Source organism: Vulpes lagopus, chromosome 5 (assembly GCF_018345385.1).
Source record: "Vulpes lagopus strain Blue_001 chromosome 5, ASM1834538v1, whole genome shotgun sequence".
NCBI lineage: Eukaryota > Metazoa > Chordata > Mammalia > Carnivora > Canidae > Vulpes > Vulpes lagopus.
The window spans coordinates 111892095-111909053 of NC_054828.1; the positions used below are offsets into that span (position 1 = coordinate 111892095).

Below are 16959 nucleotides of genomic sequence, written 5' to 3' on the forward strand. Positions count from 1 at the left end.
ATTGTGCTAGCACCATTTTTAAGAAAGATCATTGTTTTTCTTCCGAACTGTCTTTCCACATTTGTCAAAAATTGTTGTCTATGCATGTGTTAGTTATTTCTGGATACTCTACTTCTGTTACATTGATCTAAACGGATCTATTTATCTCTTTAAAACCATATCACACTGTCTTAATTACTGCAACTTTTGCGTAAGTCTTGAAATCAAGCAGTGGAAGTCCTCCAATTTTGTTCTTTTTCAAAATTGTTTTGGCTATTCTAGGCCCTTCCTATTTCTAAATAAATTTAGAATCAGATTGTTTGAAAAAAAATGCTGGCTGGGTTTTGACCTGCTAGGATTGGGTCAGATTTATATATCCATTTGGGAAGAACTGATATCTTACAATATTGAACCTTCTAACATATGAACATGGCAGATCTATTAGCTTAGGTCTTCTTTAGTTTATCTCAGCAAGGTTTATATATTTGTTTTTAAGATGGCACTTCTCTATTTCAAATTTTTATTTAAATTCTAGTTAGTTAAGATATATGGTGAAATTGATTTCAGGTACACAGTTTAGCGATTCATCACTTACATATAACATCCAGTGTTATCTCACAAGTGCCCTCCTTAATACCCATCACCATTTAGCCCATCCCTCACCCACCTCCCTCCATCAACCCTCAGTTCTTTCTTTATAGTTAAGAGTCTCATATGGTTTGCTTCCCTCTGTTTTCCCCTACCCCTATGTTCACCTGTTTTGTCTCTTAAATTCCACATATGAGTGAAATCACATGGTATTTGCCTTTCTCTGACTGACTTATTAGCATATAGGTCTTTTTTATCTTTTTTTGATTGATCCCTAAGTAATTCCTATTTTTGATGCTATTATAAATGATATTTTTAAAATTCCAATTTCAAATTATTTGTTGTTAGTACATAAAAACACAGCTGATTTTTTATATGTTGATCTTGCATCCTACAACATTAAAAAATTCACTTATTGGGATGCCTATGTGGCTCAATCAATTAAACATCTGTCTCCAGCTCAGGTCATGATCCTGGGGCCCTGGGATCCAGCCCCCGGAATTGCTGAGCAGGGAGCTTGCTTCTCCCTCTCCCTCCCCCTTCTTGTGCTCTCTCACGCACACATGCTCTCTAGAATAAATAAATAAATAATTTTTTTTAAATTCATTTATTATTCACTACAGCTTTTCTGTAGATTCCTTGGGCTTTTCTATATAAATAATCATACCACTTGTGAATAAAAACAGTTTTGTTTCTTCCTTTCTACTCTGCCTTGTATTCCTTTTTCTTGGCTTATTGCACTGTCCAGAATCTCCAGTATTAAATAAAATGGATGAAAGTAAACATCTATTAACCAACTAGCTATTAACCTTAGGGAGAAAGCATCTGATCTTTCATCATTAAATATACTAGCCACAGGATTTTCACAGATGCACTTCATTAGGTTGAGGAAGTCCCTTTTCAGTTCTAGTTTGCTGAGAGTTTTTATCAAGTGTCAAATGTTTTCTCTATGTCTATTAAAATGATCATGTAATCTTTTTAGTTTGTTAATACGGTGAATCAGGGCAGCCCGGGTGGCTCAGCGGTTTAGTGCTGCCTTCAGCCCAGGGTATGATCCTGGAGACCCGGGATCGAGTCCCACGTCAGGCTCCCTGCATGGAGCCTGCTTCTCCCTCTGCTTGTGTCTCTGCCTCTCTTTCTCTCTCTGTCTCTCATGAATAAATAAATAAAATCTTTTAAAAAAATACGGTGAATCATACTGATTTTTAATATTCAGTCTACTTTCCATCCCTGGGATAAACCCCACTTCATCATGATGTATCATCCTTTTAATACAATATTGTATTTTGGTAAGGTTTCCTTTTGAATTGTACATCTATATTCATGGGAGTCATCTGTAATATTGTTCTAATTGTCTGGTTTTTGTGTAAGGCAATGCTGTCTTCATGGAATCAGCTGGAAAAGTATTCCCTCCTTTTTGATTTTCCAAAAGAATATGTGTAGAATTTGTGTATTATTTCTTCTTTAAATGACTGGTAAAACTTACCAGAAGTCATCTGTGCCTAGAGTTTAACTATGATAGATATAAGACTATTCAATTTATCCATGTCTTCTTGAACACACTTTCATAAAACTGAGAAATTTCTAAAATGTTAGGACACACAAGCAAACATGCCATTGGCCATCAGAGTAATGATGACATACTAACATAACATGTACTCCTGGAAAACTCCACTATTCATTCATGAAGTAAAAAATTCTTAATTTTGAAAACAGTTTTTACTTTATGGACCTTCTGAAAGGATCTTAGAGATATGAGAGTTCCAAGACCACACCCTCTGAAGCCCTGGTCTATAGAACACAGATTAAGAATACCATCATCATCAGTATTCCAGGATTTTATGTTAAGATGTCAATCCACATATTGAACAGACATCTGGGTCACTGTAGACTACTTTTAGAGTTAGCACAAAACTTGAAAAACCTAAATCATCATCTCATCCTGCTTCAAGAGAGCCAAAACCTTTTATAAGCGATTTTGGAACAGAGAATGACACCAACTTTATTTCTGGGTGTCACTCTTCCAACACTATGGGCAGAATGTAAAAACAAAGCCACAGTCAATGGATTCAAGAAAGAAAATGGGTCTTCAAAAAATGGGAGAGAGGATAGGAATCATCGTGACATTACTTTATCATGAAACATCAAAATATAAGTATGCTGTTAAAATCTGTTTAAAATATTTTACATGAGAAAAAAAATCCCTCTCTCCCAGTTCTATGTTAAACATCATTCTAATCAAGGGCTGCTGGTTCCTTCTCCTCCTCCAAATCCTGGGAATACATTTATAATGAGAAAAAGGGGAGAAGAACACTGGGTAACAGTGAATACAAAACCCAGCTCCGCAGAAAGAATAAACCTGAAAAACCCCAAGATACTTAAAAGACTGCTGTGACTCAGGATAGGAGAGGCAACAGCAGCCAGGAGCTGCAGAAGACAGTGTGGGCTAGAGCAAGGCTTCTCAAACTACCTACAATGAAAGAGCAGTTATCATTTGTTTTGTTTTGTTTTTCCTAATCCTTCACAGACTGATGGCTTCATAAAAAACATTAAAAATGAGTTATTAGAAAAAGAAAAAATTTAAAACATCAAAATGCAAACCCAGTATTTTTATCATTACAAGACAACAGACATATGATTATTCCATCAAACTGCTTTAAATGTTTCTAAAGACTCTCAATTCTGTACTTATCATTAACCAAAAGAGATAAACTTTGGGTAGCACTGCCTGGAAGATTCCAACTGAACTCCTTCCTCTCCCTCATTTTTCCAGGTTGATCGCTGAGCTAGGTGAGCAAGCACTTCAACTACACATCTCAAAACCTCAGCAAGTCTGAAAAGTGGCTCACCTGGAGCCACTCAAATCCTCCAAACCCTATCAGGCCCTTTCCCAATGATGTTATATATTGTTTACTGGCAGATTTCTCTTCCTAAAGACAATCCCTATCACAGTACTACTAAAAGCAACCAATTAAACTCCTTAGCTGAATATTTAAGGCTCTATCTGTATCACTGTATCTTTAAAATGCCTTTCCTTACTTATCTTCCCCTACTTCGGACACATGTTCTACGATTTAGAGAAACCAGACTGCTCTGTTGTCCTCCAAATGTGCTATGATTGTGAGCCGAAATCATGCTCGTTCTTTGTCTCTAGCTTCTATCAATACTAACAATCTTTCAGGGCTCATCCCAAATGTCACTTCTCTCCCAGCCAGATGTAATCTCTCATCAACCCACTAAAAGAACCCTGTATTTCCCTTGTACTACTTGAATAATTATGAATTGCATTACTGTTGTCTATGAAGTCATCTTATGCACCTAACTTTTATTTTAAAGTATAAGGTTGCTGATTGATGAAAATGGATTCACGAGAACAGATGACAGTGAGAAACTGATCTCCTTCAGTACCAAGGGGTGCCTTCATGATGTGGATAGAGAAAAAAAAAACACCACAGAGAAAAGCAACTCCAGATTTAAAAATGGTCACCTATAATAATCACATTCTCTGATCCCTGTGCCACCTGGTTCAAATCTATACCTCCCTTTGTGGTTAAAGGTAGTAATACCTCCCCCATACACAAGCAAATTCAAAAAGACAACATGATATAATTATGTTGTCTTAAAAACCAACTGCATAAAAAAAGATTAATAAAACAAGGAGGGGGATGCCTAGGTGGCTCAGCGGTTGGACCTCTGCCTTCAGCTCAGGATGTGATTCTGGGGTTCCAGGATCGGGTCCCACATTGGGCATCCTGCATGGAGCCTGCTTCTCCCTCTGCCTAGGTCTCTGCCTCTCTCTTTCTGTGTTTCTCATGAATAAATAAATAAAATCTTTAAAAAAAACAAAAACAAGGAGGTCTTGGTTTTTTACCAACACAATAAATACTAACTAATGGTGAAGAGTTCTAATGGAACACTGACCTGATCAATTCTATCTCATGTTTTGTGCTTATTTCTTTCTAGGCACCACAATTTAAGAGAGATAGCAATCTGGCACACTTCCTGAAGAGAAGCATGAGGATAGAGAAGAATTTAAAACTTATTATATATATATATATATATATATATATATATATATATATATATATATATAGAAAGTGTAAAGGATTAAGAATGCCTAGCCTATAAGAGAAGAGAATCTCAGGTTGAAAATACAAGTGTTTTCTTTTTTTTAAAGATTTATTTATTTATTTATGATCGACATAGAGAGAGAGAGGCAGAGACACAGGAGGAGGGAGAGGCAGGCTCCATGCCGGGAGCCCGATGTGGGACTCGATCCCGGGACTCCAGGATCGCGCCCTGGGCCAAAGGCAGGCGCTAAACCACTGAGCCACCCAGGGATCCCCTACAAGTGTTTTCTATTACAACATTATATATTCATTCATTTAAAAAAAAATCTGCATTCTAGTAAACTATATATTAAGAATAAGAGGTTGATGAGAAAAATATGGTAAGGCTTACCTTACAGTTGCTTATATAACTTTGTAACCACAAAGTAACTCCAGTTAAAAATATTAAAATCCTTAAAACACCAAGCCATATTCCTAATAAACAATTATTACAGTAAATATAAGACTCCTGAAAATGCAAAGATAACAATGAAAGGGACTACAAGGAAAGGTTGGACTGCTTAGTTATAGGAAAGAGTTGGGGGACATTATCTCAACCTGTGGAGAAGCAAGTTGTAATGACATCAGAGAGGGAGAGCTCTGGCTCACTGCCTTGAGTTTGTTTCTTTTCACAAAGAACAGGGGAAACCATGCGATAAATACTTAAGTACAAGGTATAGGGCAAAATTGAGTCAAGTAGAAGGATATGGAGTGAATGTACATTGTGTGCAACATCACATCCCCCCACAGCTTGCTGTGTTCATCTGTACTGCCGTCCTTTGGATTCAGCTGCTGTTATTTAGTAGTCAAAATATTAACGTGAGAGGAAAAATCAACTGTGGTAACTTTTGTATTATACTGACATGCTTCCACTACCAACCATATATGAACTGATTCATGGTACTAAGGCATGCTCTGTAGCAGAACAGACTATACTTGAAGGATTATCACCACATATGGTGATAAGGTAGCAAAGCAGGTCAACTGATGATCATTTGACATATATCTATATTCTAAAATTCTAATTTAGAAAACAAAAACACAAACACACCATAAAAAATAAAGGCCAAATAAAACTATAAAAGAACACCCAAAGAAAGGAAGTTCACAGAGCCAGCTGTGACAGTTCATTTTTAGTAGGAAAATATACTATTGTCAGAACTACCATAAATCTTATCTAGAAATCTGGAGCAAGAGTAAACCTGGATTTTGAATTCTAGATGAGGAAAATCAGGAGAGGGGAATAGAGAAGCAACAAATATAATTTATCTTCCTTTCAGTGGAATACCTACTCTCTTCCTAGTCCACAATACATTCAATACTTTGAAATATAATTCAATGACTCAATAAAATCAAAACCATTTCTATTCTGCATCTACTCCAAGCTCAGACATACATTAAATACCATCATATTCATCATCTCATTAGTATATCCAACAATTTGGTGGGTGTGCAGAGCCTGACCATATTTTAGCAGGGAGATTAAGACTTGGAAGAGAAGTTAGTAAATTATATGTTACTAACAGGTTACTTAAAAACAAAAGAAGATGGAATAAAGGAAGGAAAGGAAACAAGGAGGAAAGAAAAGAGAGAGGGAGCCTTCAACGTTGAAGATACTTGTACAATATAAACTAAGAGACCATGGTATTAAAAACCACTCATCCTCATTGAACCAAATCCCTTTACTTATCTTTCCATGCTGTTCCCAGTGCTTTGTGAAGAAATATTCCCCTCCAGAGTCTAGAGAAGGGATTGGCAAACAACTGCCAACAGGCCAAATCCAGCCCCGGGCCTGGTTTTGAAAATAAAGTTTTATTGGAACCCAGCCACACTCATTCATTCACATATTGTCTGTAGCTGCTTTCATGCTGTGACAGCAGAACTGAGTAGTTGTGAAAGAGACCATATGGCCTGCAAGCCTAAAATTTTACTATCTTGCCCTTTAGAGAAGACGTTTGGGGGCCCCTGATTTAGAGTGTATTTTTCTCTGAGCCCTGCTTTTGTCTCTAGAAGAGGGGGGTGGAACAAGGGTAACGAACTAAAAGCAGCCAGGGGTCCCCTATTCCATGAAGGAAGAAAAGGAAGTTCCCTGCACAGTAAGTTTTCAGTCCATCTCACTACTTTCTTGGCAGTTAGGTCTCAAATGCTAAATTTGGCTCCAACTTAGCACTGATAAATCAGCCTTATTTCAAGAATAAACAGCACCCTACTTTTACAGCACTTTCTTCCAGGTACACACTCCCACTTTTATAAAAGTATGTCTGCTCCTATTTGACTAGACAGAAACTATTTCCTTTGAGATAAGATGAGGGTTCCCTGTGAATTCTTTATGGTCTTTCAAGCAGCAAACTGTTTTCCTTTAAAACCAGATTTCACACAAATGAGTTAAAGTAATCTTTATTTCTAACTGCGTGATTTTATTGGAGCCAAAAAATTCCCTAAACTAAAAGGTCTCAAATTCTGAGCCATCATTTAATCTGTGGTTTAGAGAAAAACCTTTGTGACGTCAGTCTTTGAATTTATAGTCATTTATCAGGATCAGAAAACTTTTTAATGTTTGCTATCTTATGCTTGCTGAGAAATGACTATAATCAATATATATTGCCCTAACTAGCTGGCTGGATGTCAAATAAAGAGAATATTTTGGGGGAGATTATCAGTTTCCTTCCTAGCAATATGTAAAACTAAATGGACTTTCAAACAATTCCAAATAATAAAGGACAATGCAAGAATTTATCAAAAAAAAAAAAAAACAAACACCCAGGGAAATTAATCAGCCTAATTCTCTTTTCTTGGGTGCACAGAATGCAAAATCTTCCCCCTGGTCCTAAAGGAAGGTAAGAATGAGAAATTTCAAAACTGTGAACTTATGAAAACTCAATCTTTGATGACAAGGCATAAAATGTGACTGTCACACACACACATTTTCCAACACTCACACCGTTACCTATTTTCCCTGACCATATGAAAGGACCAAAGCACCACTTGAAACAGGTTTCCCCAGCAACATTCCCTCTAAATTTTTCAGAGAGAACACCAGTAAGATTATCATATTCAAGTCTGTCATGAATTAAAGCTATTTCTTGGGACACCTCGGTGGCTCAGTGACTGAGTGTCTGCCTTCAGCTCAGGGCATGATCCTGGAAACCCGGGATCAAGTCCCACACCAGGCTCCCTGCAGGAAGCCTGCTTCTCCCTCTGGCTATGTCTCTGCCTCTCTCTGGGTCTCTCATGAATAAATAAATAAAATCTTTTTAAAAATAAATAAATAAAGCTATTTCTTGAAAAGCCTTCTCTATGACTCTTTTAGCCAGTATGCTATCATTTCAATTGTGTTTTTTCACAATTTACTTAGTCATTTCAGTTTTTCAAGTTTCCATCCCATTTCCACGACTCATTTTGTCAAATACCCACTGAGTATATCTCCTCACCTATGTTCTCATGAACAGCAACAATCTGGTCTCTCTCAAACATTAACACTGAAATCTTTCCTATTCTCACCATCCCTGTGACTCCAGCCAAATCCCCCTCCTTGGGCCTGTTCTTGTTCATTCAATGGCATTTGGGCATTGTCTTCTTCATTAACATTTTAAAATCTTTGGCTTACACAACTCTGGGCTCCTGGAGTCCTTCCACCTAGATGACAACTTTCTTCCATCAGGTCCTCCAAGTTCAGGTCTTGGCTTTCCTGTAGTTGTATGTTACACTTTCTCATTTGGGTTTCATGATCCCCCCCACCCTTTTTTTTTTTTTTTTTTTAAGATTTTATTTATTTGAGAGAGAGAGGCAGAGACACAGGCAGAGGGAGAAGCAGGCTCCATGCAGGGAACCTGACATGGGACTCGATCCCAGGTGTCCAGGATCACGCCCTGGGCTGAAGGCGGCGCTAAACCGCTGAGCCACCTGGGCTGCCCACATGCTCCCCTTCTTCTCCACTTAAATCACTTAGCTCCTCTCTGGTTCCAGCTGCCAAAAATTAAGACTAGATAGTCTGTCATTAGCTCCAAATAAACATTTAACGGTCTTGGGCAAGTAAATGGAACTTCTTTGGGCTTCCCTATATTCTTACGACAATTAAGTAAATTCTCTCTGAAAATATTAATCTATTAATTAATTAATGTAATAATCTAATTAACCCGGGGAAAGATTAAAGAGTAGAGGTTTCAGGGATACCTAAGTGGCTCAGCAGTTGAGCATCTGCCTTCTGCTCAGGTAGTGATCCGGGGGTTCTGGGATCGAGTCCCACATTGGGCTCCCCGTAGGGAGCCTGCTTCTCCCTCTGCCTATGTCTCTGCCTCTCTCTTTCTCTCTCTCTCTCTCTATCCTTCTCTGTCTCTCATGAATAAATAAATAAAATCTTTAAAATAAATAAATAAATAAATAGAGAATAGGGGCTGTGATTGATAGCATGGCCTCACAGTAGTGGCAGGAGAATGAGGAGAGCTGCCGATTTCAGATTAATAACAGCACAGGTTGGGGAAGAGTATAAAACAGCGTTGCATGGATGGGTAGGCTCTGAAAGCAGGATCCAAGAAGAAACCATCATTTGTTTCAAGAGAAGATTAAAGGAGACTACTCTAGCAGTAACACTGCAGAGAAATTGGACAAGGGAGGGCTTGGAGCCAAGGAAATGAACTAGGAAGCTATTACATGAAAATCCAGGTGTAAAGAGATTAAGACTACCTGTTTAATGAAGTTTGAAGTAATTCTTCAAGCACTCAAGATCTTTCCAACTCATCTTTTCAGCTTTTTCTCTCATTATTCTCTGCAAGAAACTTCTCTACCAGTCTAGATTATTCCCTGTACCCTAAATCAAGTATGCCCACAGTCCCACCATGAGTGAACTGATCAGCCCCAACTTAACTGTCCCTCTTCCCTTTCCTGCCTTTAAAAGCTATGCCTCTTTAGGGGGTCTAGTTTATGCCTAAATTTGGTCACAAAGGTTTCTCTAACCATTCCAATCTATAACAATCTGTACATTTTTAAAGGCCTACAATTATCTTCTTTCTTTTTTTTTTCTTTTTTTTTTTTTTTTTTTTTTTTTGGTTTTTGCTTGTCTAATCCTTGACAGATTCAAGGATTTGAATCTATCACTTTAAATCAAAATCAATTCTTCAGGATTCTGCACAGTAGTACTGCACTGAAGAACCAAGTCAAGCCAATATGGTCAGGGTCAGGGTCAGGGTTAGAATATAGATGGATGGATAGATGGATGATGGAAGGATACATTCATAGGCAGACAGACAGATCAATAGGGGGATGAAGCCAAGCCTGTTCTGTACACTGTGTTGCAGCTGTAAGCAGCTAAGGATGCTGGGGCAGAGGAGGGGCTCTGGAGCTACCTCTGTTCAAGATTCTCCTTCTGCCACCCCAGTGGGTCACACTAAGATCCCCCTTAACATCACTCTACAACATAAGTCAAGGAAAGAGAAGAAGGGCTTGGATCCCATCTCTGCCTCCTCACTAATTTCTCAGCCTGTACCTGCTCCAGCGTCATCCCCATTTCCAAGTCTGCCTGACCTCCTTACTCCAGTTAAAACAAAATGACTCATGTATTAACACAATTAAACTCTCCTACAGTGGCAGGGAGCTTCAGTATCCCTTCACATTTCCAGCCGTCTTAACTCAGAATTACATACCACAAGAAGCTGTCTCCGGATCCCCCACAACACCTTCGTCTCTGTACCACTGTTTCCACTTTACTCCTTTAGGACTACCTTCTCTTTTCTCTCTGCTGTCCCCGGAGTCCCTGTGCACTGCATCCCCCACTTTCATCTGACTCAGTGACATCCACGTCACCCTCCTCCTTTGTCCTACCCATTTCAGGGCTTCACAGAGCACATCAACACCTTGCCTCTGAAAAAAACACTTCAGACAGATTTACTTTTTTAAAGATCTTTGTAAATCTTTACAAAGTAAGTCTGTAAACACAGACCACTGCAGCTCTCACTTTAGCATCCTTCCTCAATCTTTATTCTTTCTACTTCAGACAGATCTAAAGAGTCCTAGCTTACCATTCTGATGACTCAAGTTAAAATAATCTAGCTATACAGAGTATTTCTTGCTACAGTGTGGTATGTTGGAAAGACCCCTGGCTTTAGAGCCAAGGAATCTGCATCCAAATCCTAGTTCCACAAATGGCTACCTGGATCACTTACATAATGGTGCCTGCAGAGTCCTTATCTATTTAAAAACATGCAGGGGAAAAACTACCCTGCAGAGTTGTTGAGAATATTAAAGGAGATAACATCCATAAAGCACCTAGTCCAGTTCCTACAAACAGTATGTATTCAATACCAATTAGTCCCCTTTCCTTACTCTCACCCTTCTAAGCTTAGCACTGCCAGTCCATTAATAAATGAGGCTGGAGGTGCTAGACAGGGTGGCAGTCATGCCATCATTGTGCCAATAAATCCATTTACATTTGAGTTTACTGAGCCAAAGTAGAAAGCCACAGCTTCTGCTTAGAGCAGAAGTTCTTAACCCTGGGTGCACATTAGAATTACCTGGAGAACTTTTAAAATATAAGAATATTTGAGCTTTACTGAGAAAGATTCCAGTTTCACTGACCTGATGTAGGGCCAGTATCAATGTAGCCCAACGTGAGAACCACTGATTAAAATTAACTGGCATCGTCCAGAGTTTAATGGAACCCAAGGACCCCTGGCACTTGTTGCCCACTGTTACAAGTTCCCCCCAGACAAGACCATGCAGAACAGATGCAATCTCTCCAGATTTACTTTGGTTCCATAGTCTCCTAAAATAATCTCAGGGAACCAAGCCACTTCATATGTATCTCTATCCTTTAACATGATAGCAATCGGGGTAGAAAAGTATCCAATAAATATGTAATAGAATTCTGGAGTATCATACATCCCAAAAGAAAACACAATACGTACCTCCTGAGATAATTGTAAAATATACTTTCTATGTCCTAGAATACCCAAAAATCTAGGCCTAAACTGCTCTCTCTATGAAAATATACTTTAGTTATCTTTCAGTTAGTGGCTCCAGTCATGAATTCACCAGCCTTATGAACAGAATGTGTATGTGATGGTTAACATTGTTTCAACTTATCAGAACTAAGCAATGCCCAGATAGCTGGTAAAACATGATCCCTGGTTGTTTCTCTGAGGGTATTTCAGGAAGAGATTAGTATGTGAATCAGGAGACAGTAAAGAAAATCCACCCTCATCAATGGGGGTGGGCATCACCCACTCCTTGAGAGCCCAAACAGAACAAAAGGTAGGATGAATTCTCCCTCTTTTTTTCTCTCTCTCCTCTTCCTCCTTCCTCTCGCTTGCCTCCTCTCATTTTCCTTCTCCTCCCTTGAGCTAGAAAGTCCATTTTCTCTGCCCTGGAACAGCAGAACTCCTGGTTCTCTTGCCTTCATACTTCATGCCTTATATCAGTGCCTCCTCTCCTCCCCTGGTTCTCGGGCTTATCCTGGTTCTCTAGCCTGCAGAGGAAACATACTGGACTTCTCAGCCTCCACAACCTTGTGAACCAATTTTGTAGTAAGTCTCCTTTTACATATAATCTATTTTTTCTGCTTCTCTGGAGAACACTGACAAATACAGAGTGGTTCCTGAGTTCAGAATCAGCATCTGTACATCTGAAGGCAAAATGTAGTGTTAATCCATCTACTGTTCTCATAGTCCAGCAATCAATGACTGCCCTGTGCCCTGGGGAGTTATATCTTATCTACCTGAGATATTCTTCAGAACTCCCATGGCCAACACACAGAGGCATTCTGTTTGGCCATCAATGTTTTAAAAAAATATTTATCCATTGCCATCACTTACAAAGCAGCCGTTTTCTCATACTAAAAACAAACAAACAAACAAACAAAAACTGAGATTCCAGGCTCTTTTTTATAACATCTGCATATCTGGCAACATGAGGCCCATATTTTCACATGGGAACAACGGTGAGGCTGCATAGTAGCTGCTGCTCCACATGAAGCACACACTGGCTGGCTCCCTGGAGCTCTCACCACTTCCTCCTGTATTTTATCAAGCCAGATTCACTCCTTCTCGGTACCTGCCTGGTCTTGTGAGCACCTGCAGTTTCGAACATACATGTGATTAGAAAGGGGACTGAGTAAGCTGGTGAACCCGCCAGTCACAGTCAGGCTGAGGAGGCAGCTCCTACAGGATAACCTCAGCACGCATGTAGTCTTAGATGTTCTCCTCCATGTTAATGACCTTCTTAAGCCATGTATGATTCCAATCTGGAGATCTCCCTGAGACTCTCTGCCTGTCCTTGATAACCCAATCATAATTGCTGCTTTCTCCCTCTGCTAGACACAGGAACCTGTGTTCCACAACCCTGAACTTAGTGTGCTCTGACTCATCAGCATAGCCACAGTGGCTTCTAAAGGATGAGAAGGCTGAGAACCTTACCTCCTGACATAGATGGCCAACTTCAGCTCTTTCACCTTCACTCCATATCTATACTGTATCATGATTCATATACCATAGTGGGGCTAGACTGCAGCAAGCAGTCCTTCAGACTGCGGGAAGTTAAATGATGCCAAGAAGATTCCTGTAGAAATTAGAAGTCGAAGCACTTCAGTCATAGTAAATTGGTTATAGTCCTACCTCTGGGCTGGGCTAGGGCTCCATGGAACCTGGTGTAGAGAAGTTCCAGCAACTACTTAGACTACTGCTATAAAATGAATCTTTCGTGTCCCTCCCTAAATGTATTTATTGATGCTTAATCCCCAATGTGACAGTATTTGGAGGAAGGGCCTTTGACTGGAGCCCTCAGAATTGGATAACAGCCTTACAAGAAGAGCCTGGAGAGAGAAGCTCTCTCTTGGCCATGTGAGGATACAGGGAGAAGATGGCTGTCTACAAGCCTAGATGCAGGCCCTCACCAGACAATGGATCTTCTGCTGACTTGTTCTTAGACTTCCCAGGTTCCAGAACTGTGGGAAATAAATGTACATTGCTTAAGCCACTTAGTCTATGGTGTTTTTGCTAGAGGAGCCTGAATGGACTAAGACAACTATATAAACAATTATGGTCTTATCAAACAAAGAAAAGTTAGCACTGATATTCTTTAAAGGTTATGTTTGTCACATCCATTATCAGCAGGAAATGGTTACTATTTAGCCCTCTACTGCAGTGAGATACTGCAATTTTCCTAGACATTTCTGTATCATCAACTGAGAGGGGTCCTAACTATAAAATTTTAACTTGACTATATTCTAAATAAACTGACTTATTAAAAAAAAAAAAAAAAACTGACTTATTATTTTAAAGGGGCTAGTTTCACACACATATCATGTGTACAAGTAAGCTTCTCCTCTTCCCAATACACTATATTCTGAGTTTCTCAGTTTGTTTGTTTGTTTTTTTTTTTTTGAGTTTTTGAGTACTTCTGACTCAGATGATAAAAAATTTTAGTAGACAACTAGAAATTTTCCTTAGTTATCTCACAATGGAGTATGCTTTTCCTGAAGAAAAAAAATGCTTTCCCACCATCATATACTCAAGTTTAATAATTCTCAGAATGAGAATAAAGACAGAATACACATAAGTCAATTTTCACCACATCCGGAATAAAATCAGGGCAGCATCTTCTAATGATATATGATTCAGCTTCATGACCAGTTCTTTAAGAAAAAACATACAGGTATAAAACACTCTTTCTCTGGTTTAGTAACTGTAGTGAATATTACACTTTGTCATTTCAAATAATCTCCCCTTTATTCTGGGGACCACAGATTCGCAACATAAACCTATCAGTTGAAAAGTTCAAGGGCGTGGACCTGGCCCAAGTTGGACAGACCTGGGGAAACTGATCCATGCCTATCTGTAGATGATTCAACATGGGATCCATTTCCTGCTATGTAGACTATGGAAGTAGAGGATGTGTAGTACATTTCCCATTTCATTTATAGTAGTTTGTGCTGGATTTCCACCATCCACAGATAAAAAACCCTAATACAGAGGTGTTTTTTGTTTGTTTGTTTGTTTGTTTGTTTTTACTGAGTTCTTATGTAAATGATTTATCTAACCTACTGACTTACCTCATCCAAAAATAAAATTTAGACACTGAAGTCAGTACTCATTTTCAGAATAAATTCACTCTATTCCACATAAGAACCATATATACCTAAAGCATAATATTAAGTAAAATCGCTGGCTATTTAATGGTTTTTTTCATTCTAACATCAAAAAATTCTATTAGTAGATAAAAGAGATATGCTTGTAAGTGGATGACGGCTTCATCGTGGCATAATTAAATCTCACTCTAGCAAATCAGTATGCAGTCAAACTTCATGCTATTCCAATATTTAAAAGGTCTACTTTACCATTCATTTCTTTGGGATGGCAAGGTAAAAATACATTGATGCTGGTGAACAGTATCCTCATAAAGAATTTACTTGGGGACTGAGACTATTGGACAGCAGCCTGATAATCAGAGTAGGAGTATCGGAATGCTAATAATATGTAAATCAGTTCCTGATTCAAACTTAGTTTTAAGAATAGTATAGCCAAATGTTCTAAGGTTCTGATAAAACTTTAGGAACTTAGATCTTAAAACTTTCAACAGGTATTCTGGATTCCTTCTGGGATGCAGGTATTTTTCCCCGGATGTTTTGTGTTATACAAGAGTCGCTTTCTTTTCTTCTTCTTTTTTTTTTTTTTTTTTTTTTGTCCTTGTTGCTTTGCTCTCTTTGCATGGCCTAAAGGTCCAGAAAGATATCAGTACTGCAATGTAGGCATTTCATCTGCAGTAGAAATGTCATTTCATCATACTTTGGGGGCGTGGGGAGAAGCTTTCCCATTTTGCCAAATAGGTCTCACTTTTTTCCTGTCTGACCAGCAAAGAAAGTAAGAACATAATAATATAAAGTTAGAACTCTTAGAACAGAAAATATGGAAATTTTATTTTGAAGAGAAAAAAATTAGATTATATTCCAAGAAGCATTTTTTTCCTTTGATCCTCAAGAATATAAGAAGAGGCAATGTTAGGTTCAATAAACAAGATAACCATTTAAACTGATAAGGCCCAACAAATCAAAACAAAGATACTATAACTATAAATTGTGGATTAAAGTGATTATACAAATAATGTACTCTTATATACTACTGAATTTGACTTTAATAAGCTGAAATAGAGCTTTATCTGGAATATACAGAGGTCAATGAATCTGCCATCTAAGAGTTACCAAGGAGACTGCTTGCCACTCTAATAGAGCATAGTAATTGCTTAAACCAAATTAATTATGCTTGGTAATCACAGATCTCATATGTATATTTTCCACAACAGGAGTGTGGAGAAACTAAGATAAATTGCTGACTTCCATTCTCATTTGGACTTCATAATCATTTGGATATGGAGTGGAAAACTAGTCAACTAGAAACTTAAAATGAAAGTTTAATGAGACACAAAAATCCTATGTTTTACTTAGAGGAAAAGAAAATAATTTCCCCACCTTGAGTGGAATGTTTAAAAAAAAAAGTGTTCCCTAATCTTTTTTTATAGTCTATATTCCACGAGACCATGCTTCCAATCATTATCAAGATTAATATCTAATATTAAGCGTGACTACCACAATATATAGGAAAACTTGTACAAGGTTTCTATCTTCTCTCTAGGTTGTAATAAATACCATTAACTCTCTGAACAACATCAAATTAGGAAGGCAGACATTTTTCTTACATTACACTAAAGCCATATAACTCTAGGTTAGAAATATGGGGTTGAGGGCAGCTAACCATATCTTAAATCACAACCGAAATCCTCATTTCTGATGAACCCAGGTCTTGTGTTAAGACTTTCTGTTCAGAACCTGCTCCCTGGTCCATGTGGTTTCCATCACACTAACCATAGCCCAGTCACTTGACTCTACCTCTCCTGTGCAAAGCACCTGCAGACTCTGCCCTAAAGTAGCTGCTCTCCCAGCCATACCTTGCTTGAATCACATTTTAAAGAATCCCATATATACTGGTCTAAATCAATTCTGGACAGACCAGCTATGAAGGTGCCTGAGATGAAGTGCTGACGTAAAAAAGGAAAATGAGATGCATTTTGGCACAACAGAGTTAATATGCAATCCTACCTAAAGACAGAATGCTTATTAGATAATTTCCATGAGAGTCTTTCTTCCCAGTAAGATTACTAACAGTGACTTTCCCCAAAATTTAATTTACTTATACAAATTTTACCTTATAAGGAAAATTCACTTTGAAATTACTTTTAGGACTACTATTTTAGTTTTTACATAACAAATTCAGTGAATCTTCATATAATAAATACCTTTAAT

General features: G+C 38.2%; 1 protein-coding gene across 3 annotated transcripts in view; it reads right to left on the reverse strand.

Annotated features, from left to right (window-relative positions):
- Positions 1-16959, reverse strand: part of BABAM2 (BRISC and BRCA1 A complex member 2) — a 407463-nt gene that overhangs the window by 241776 nt on the left and 148728 nt on the right. The window lies entirely within an intron of this gene.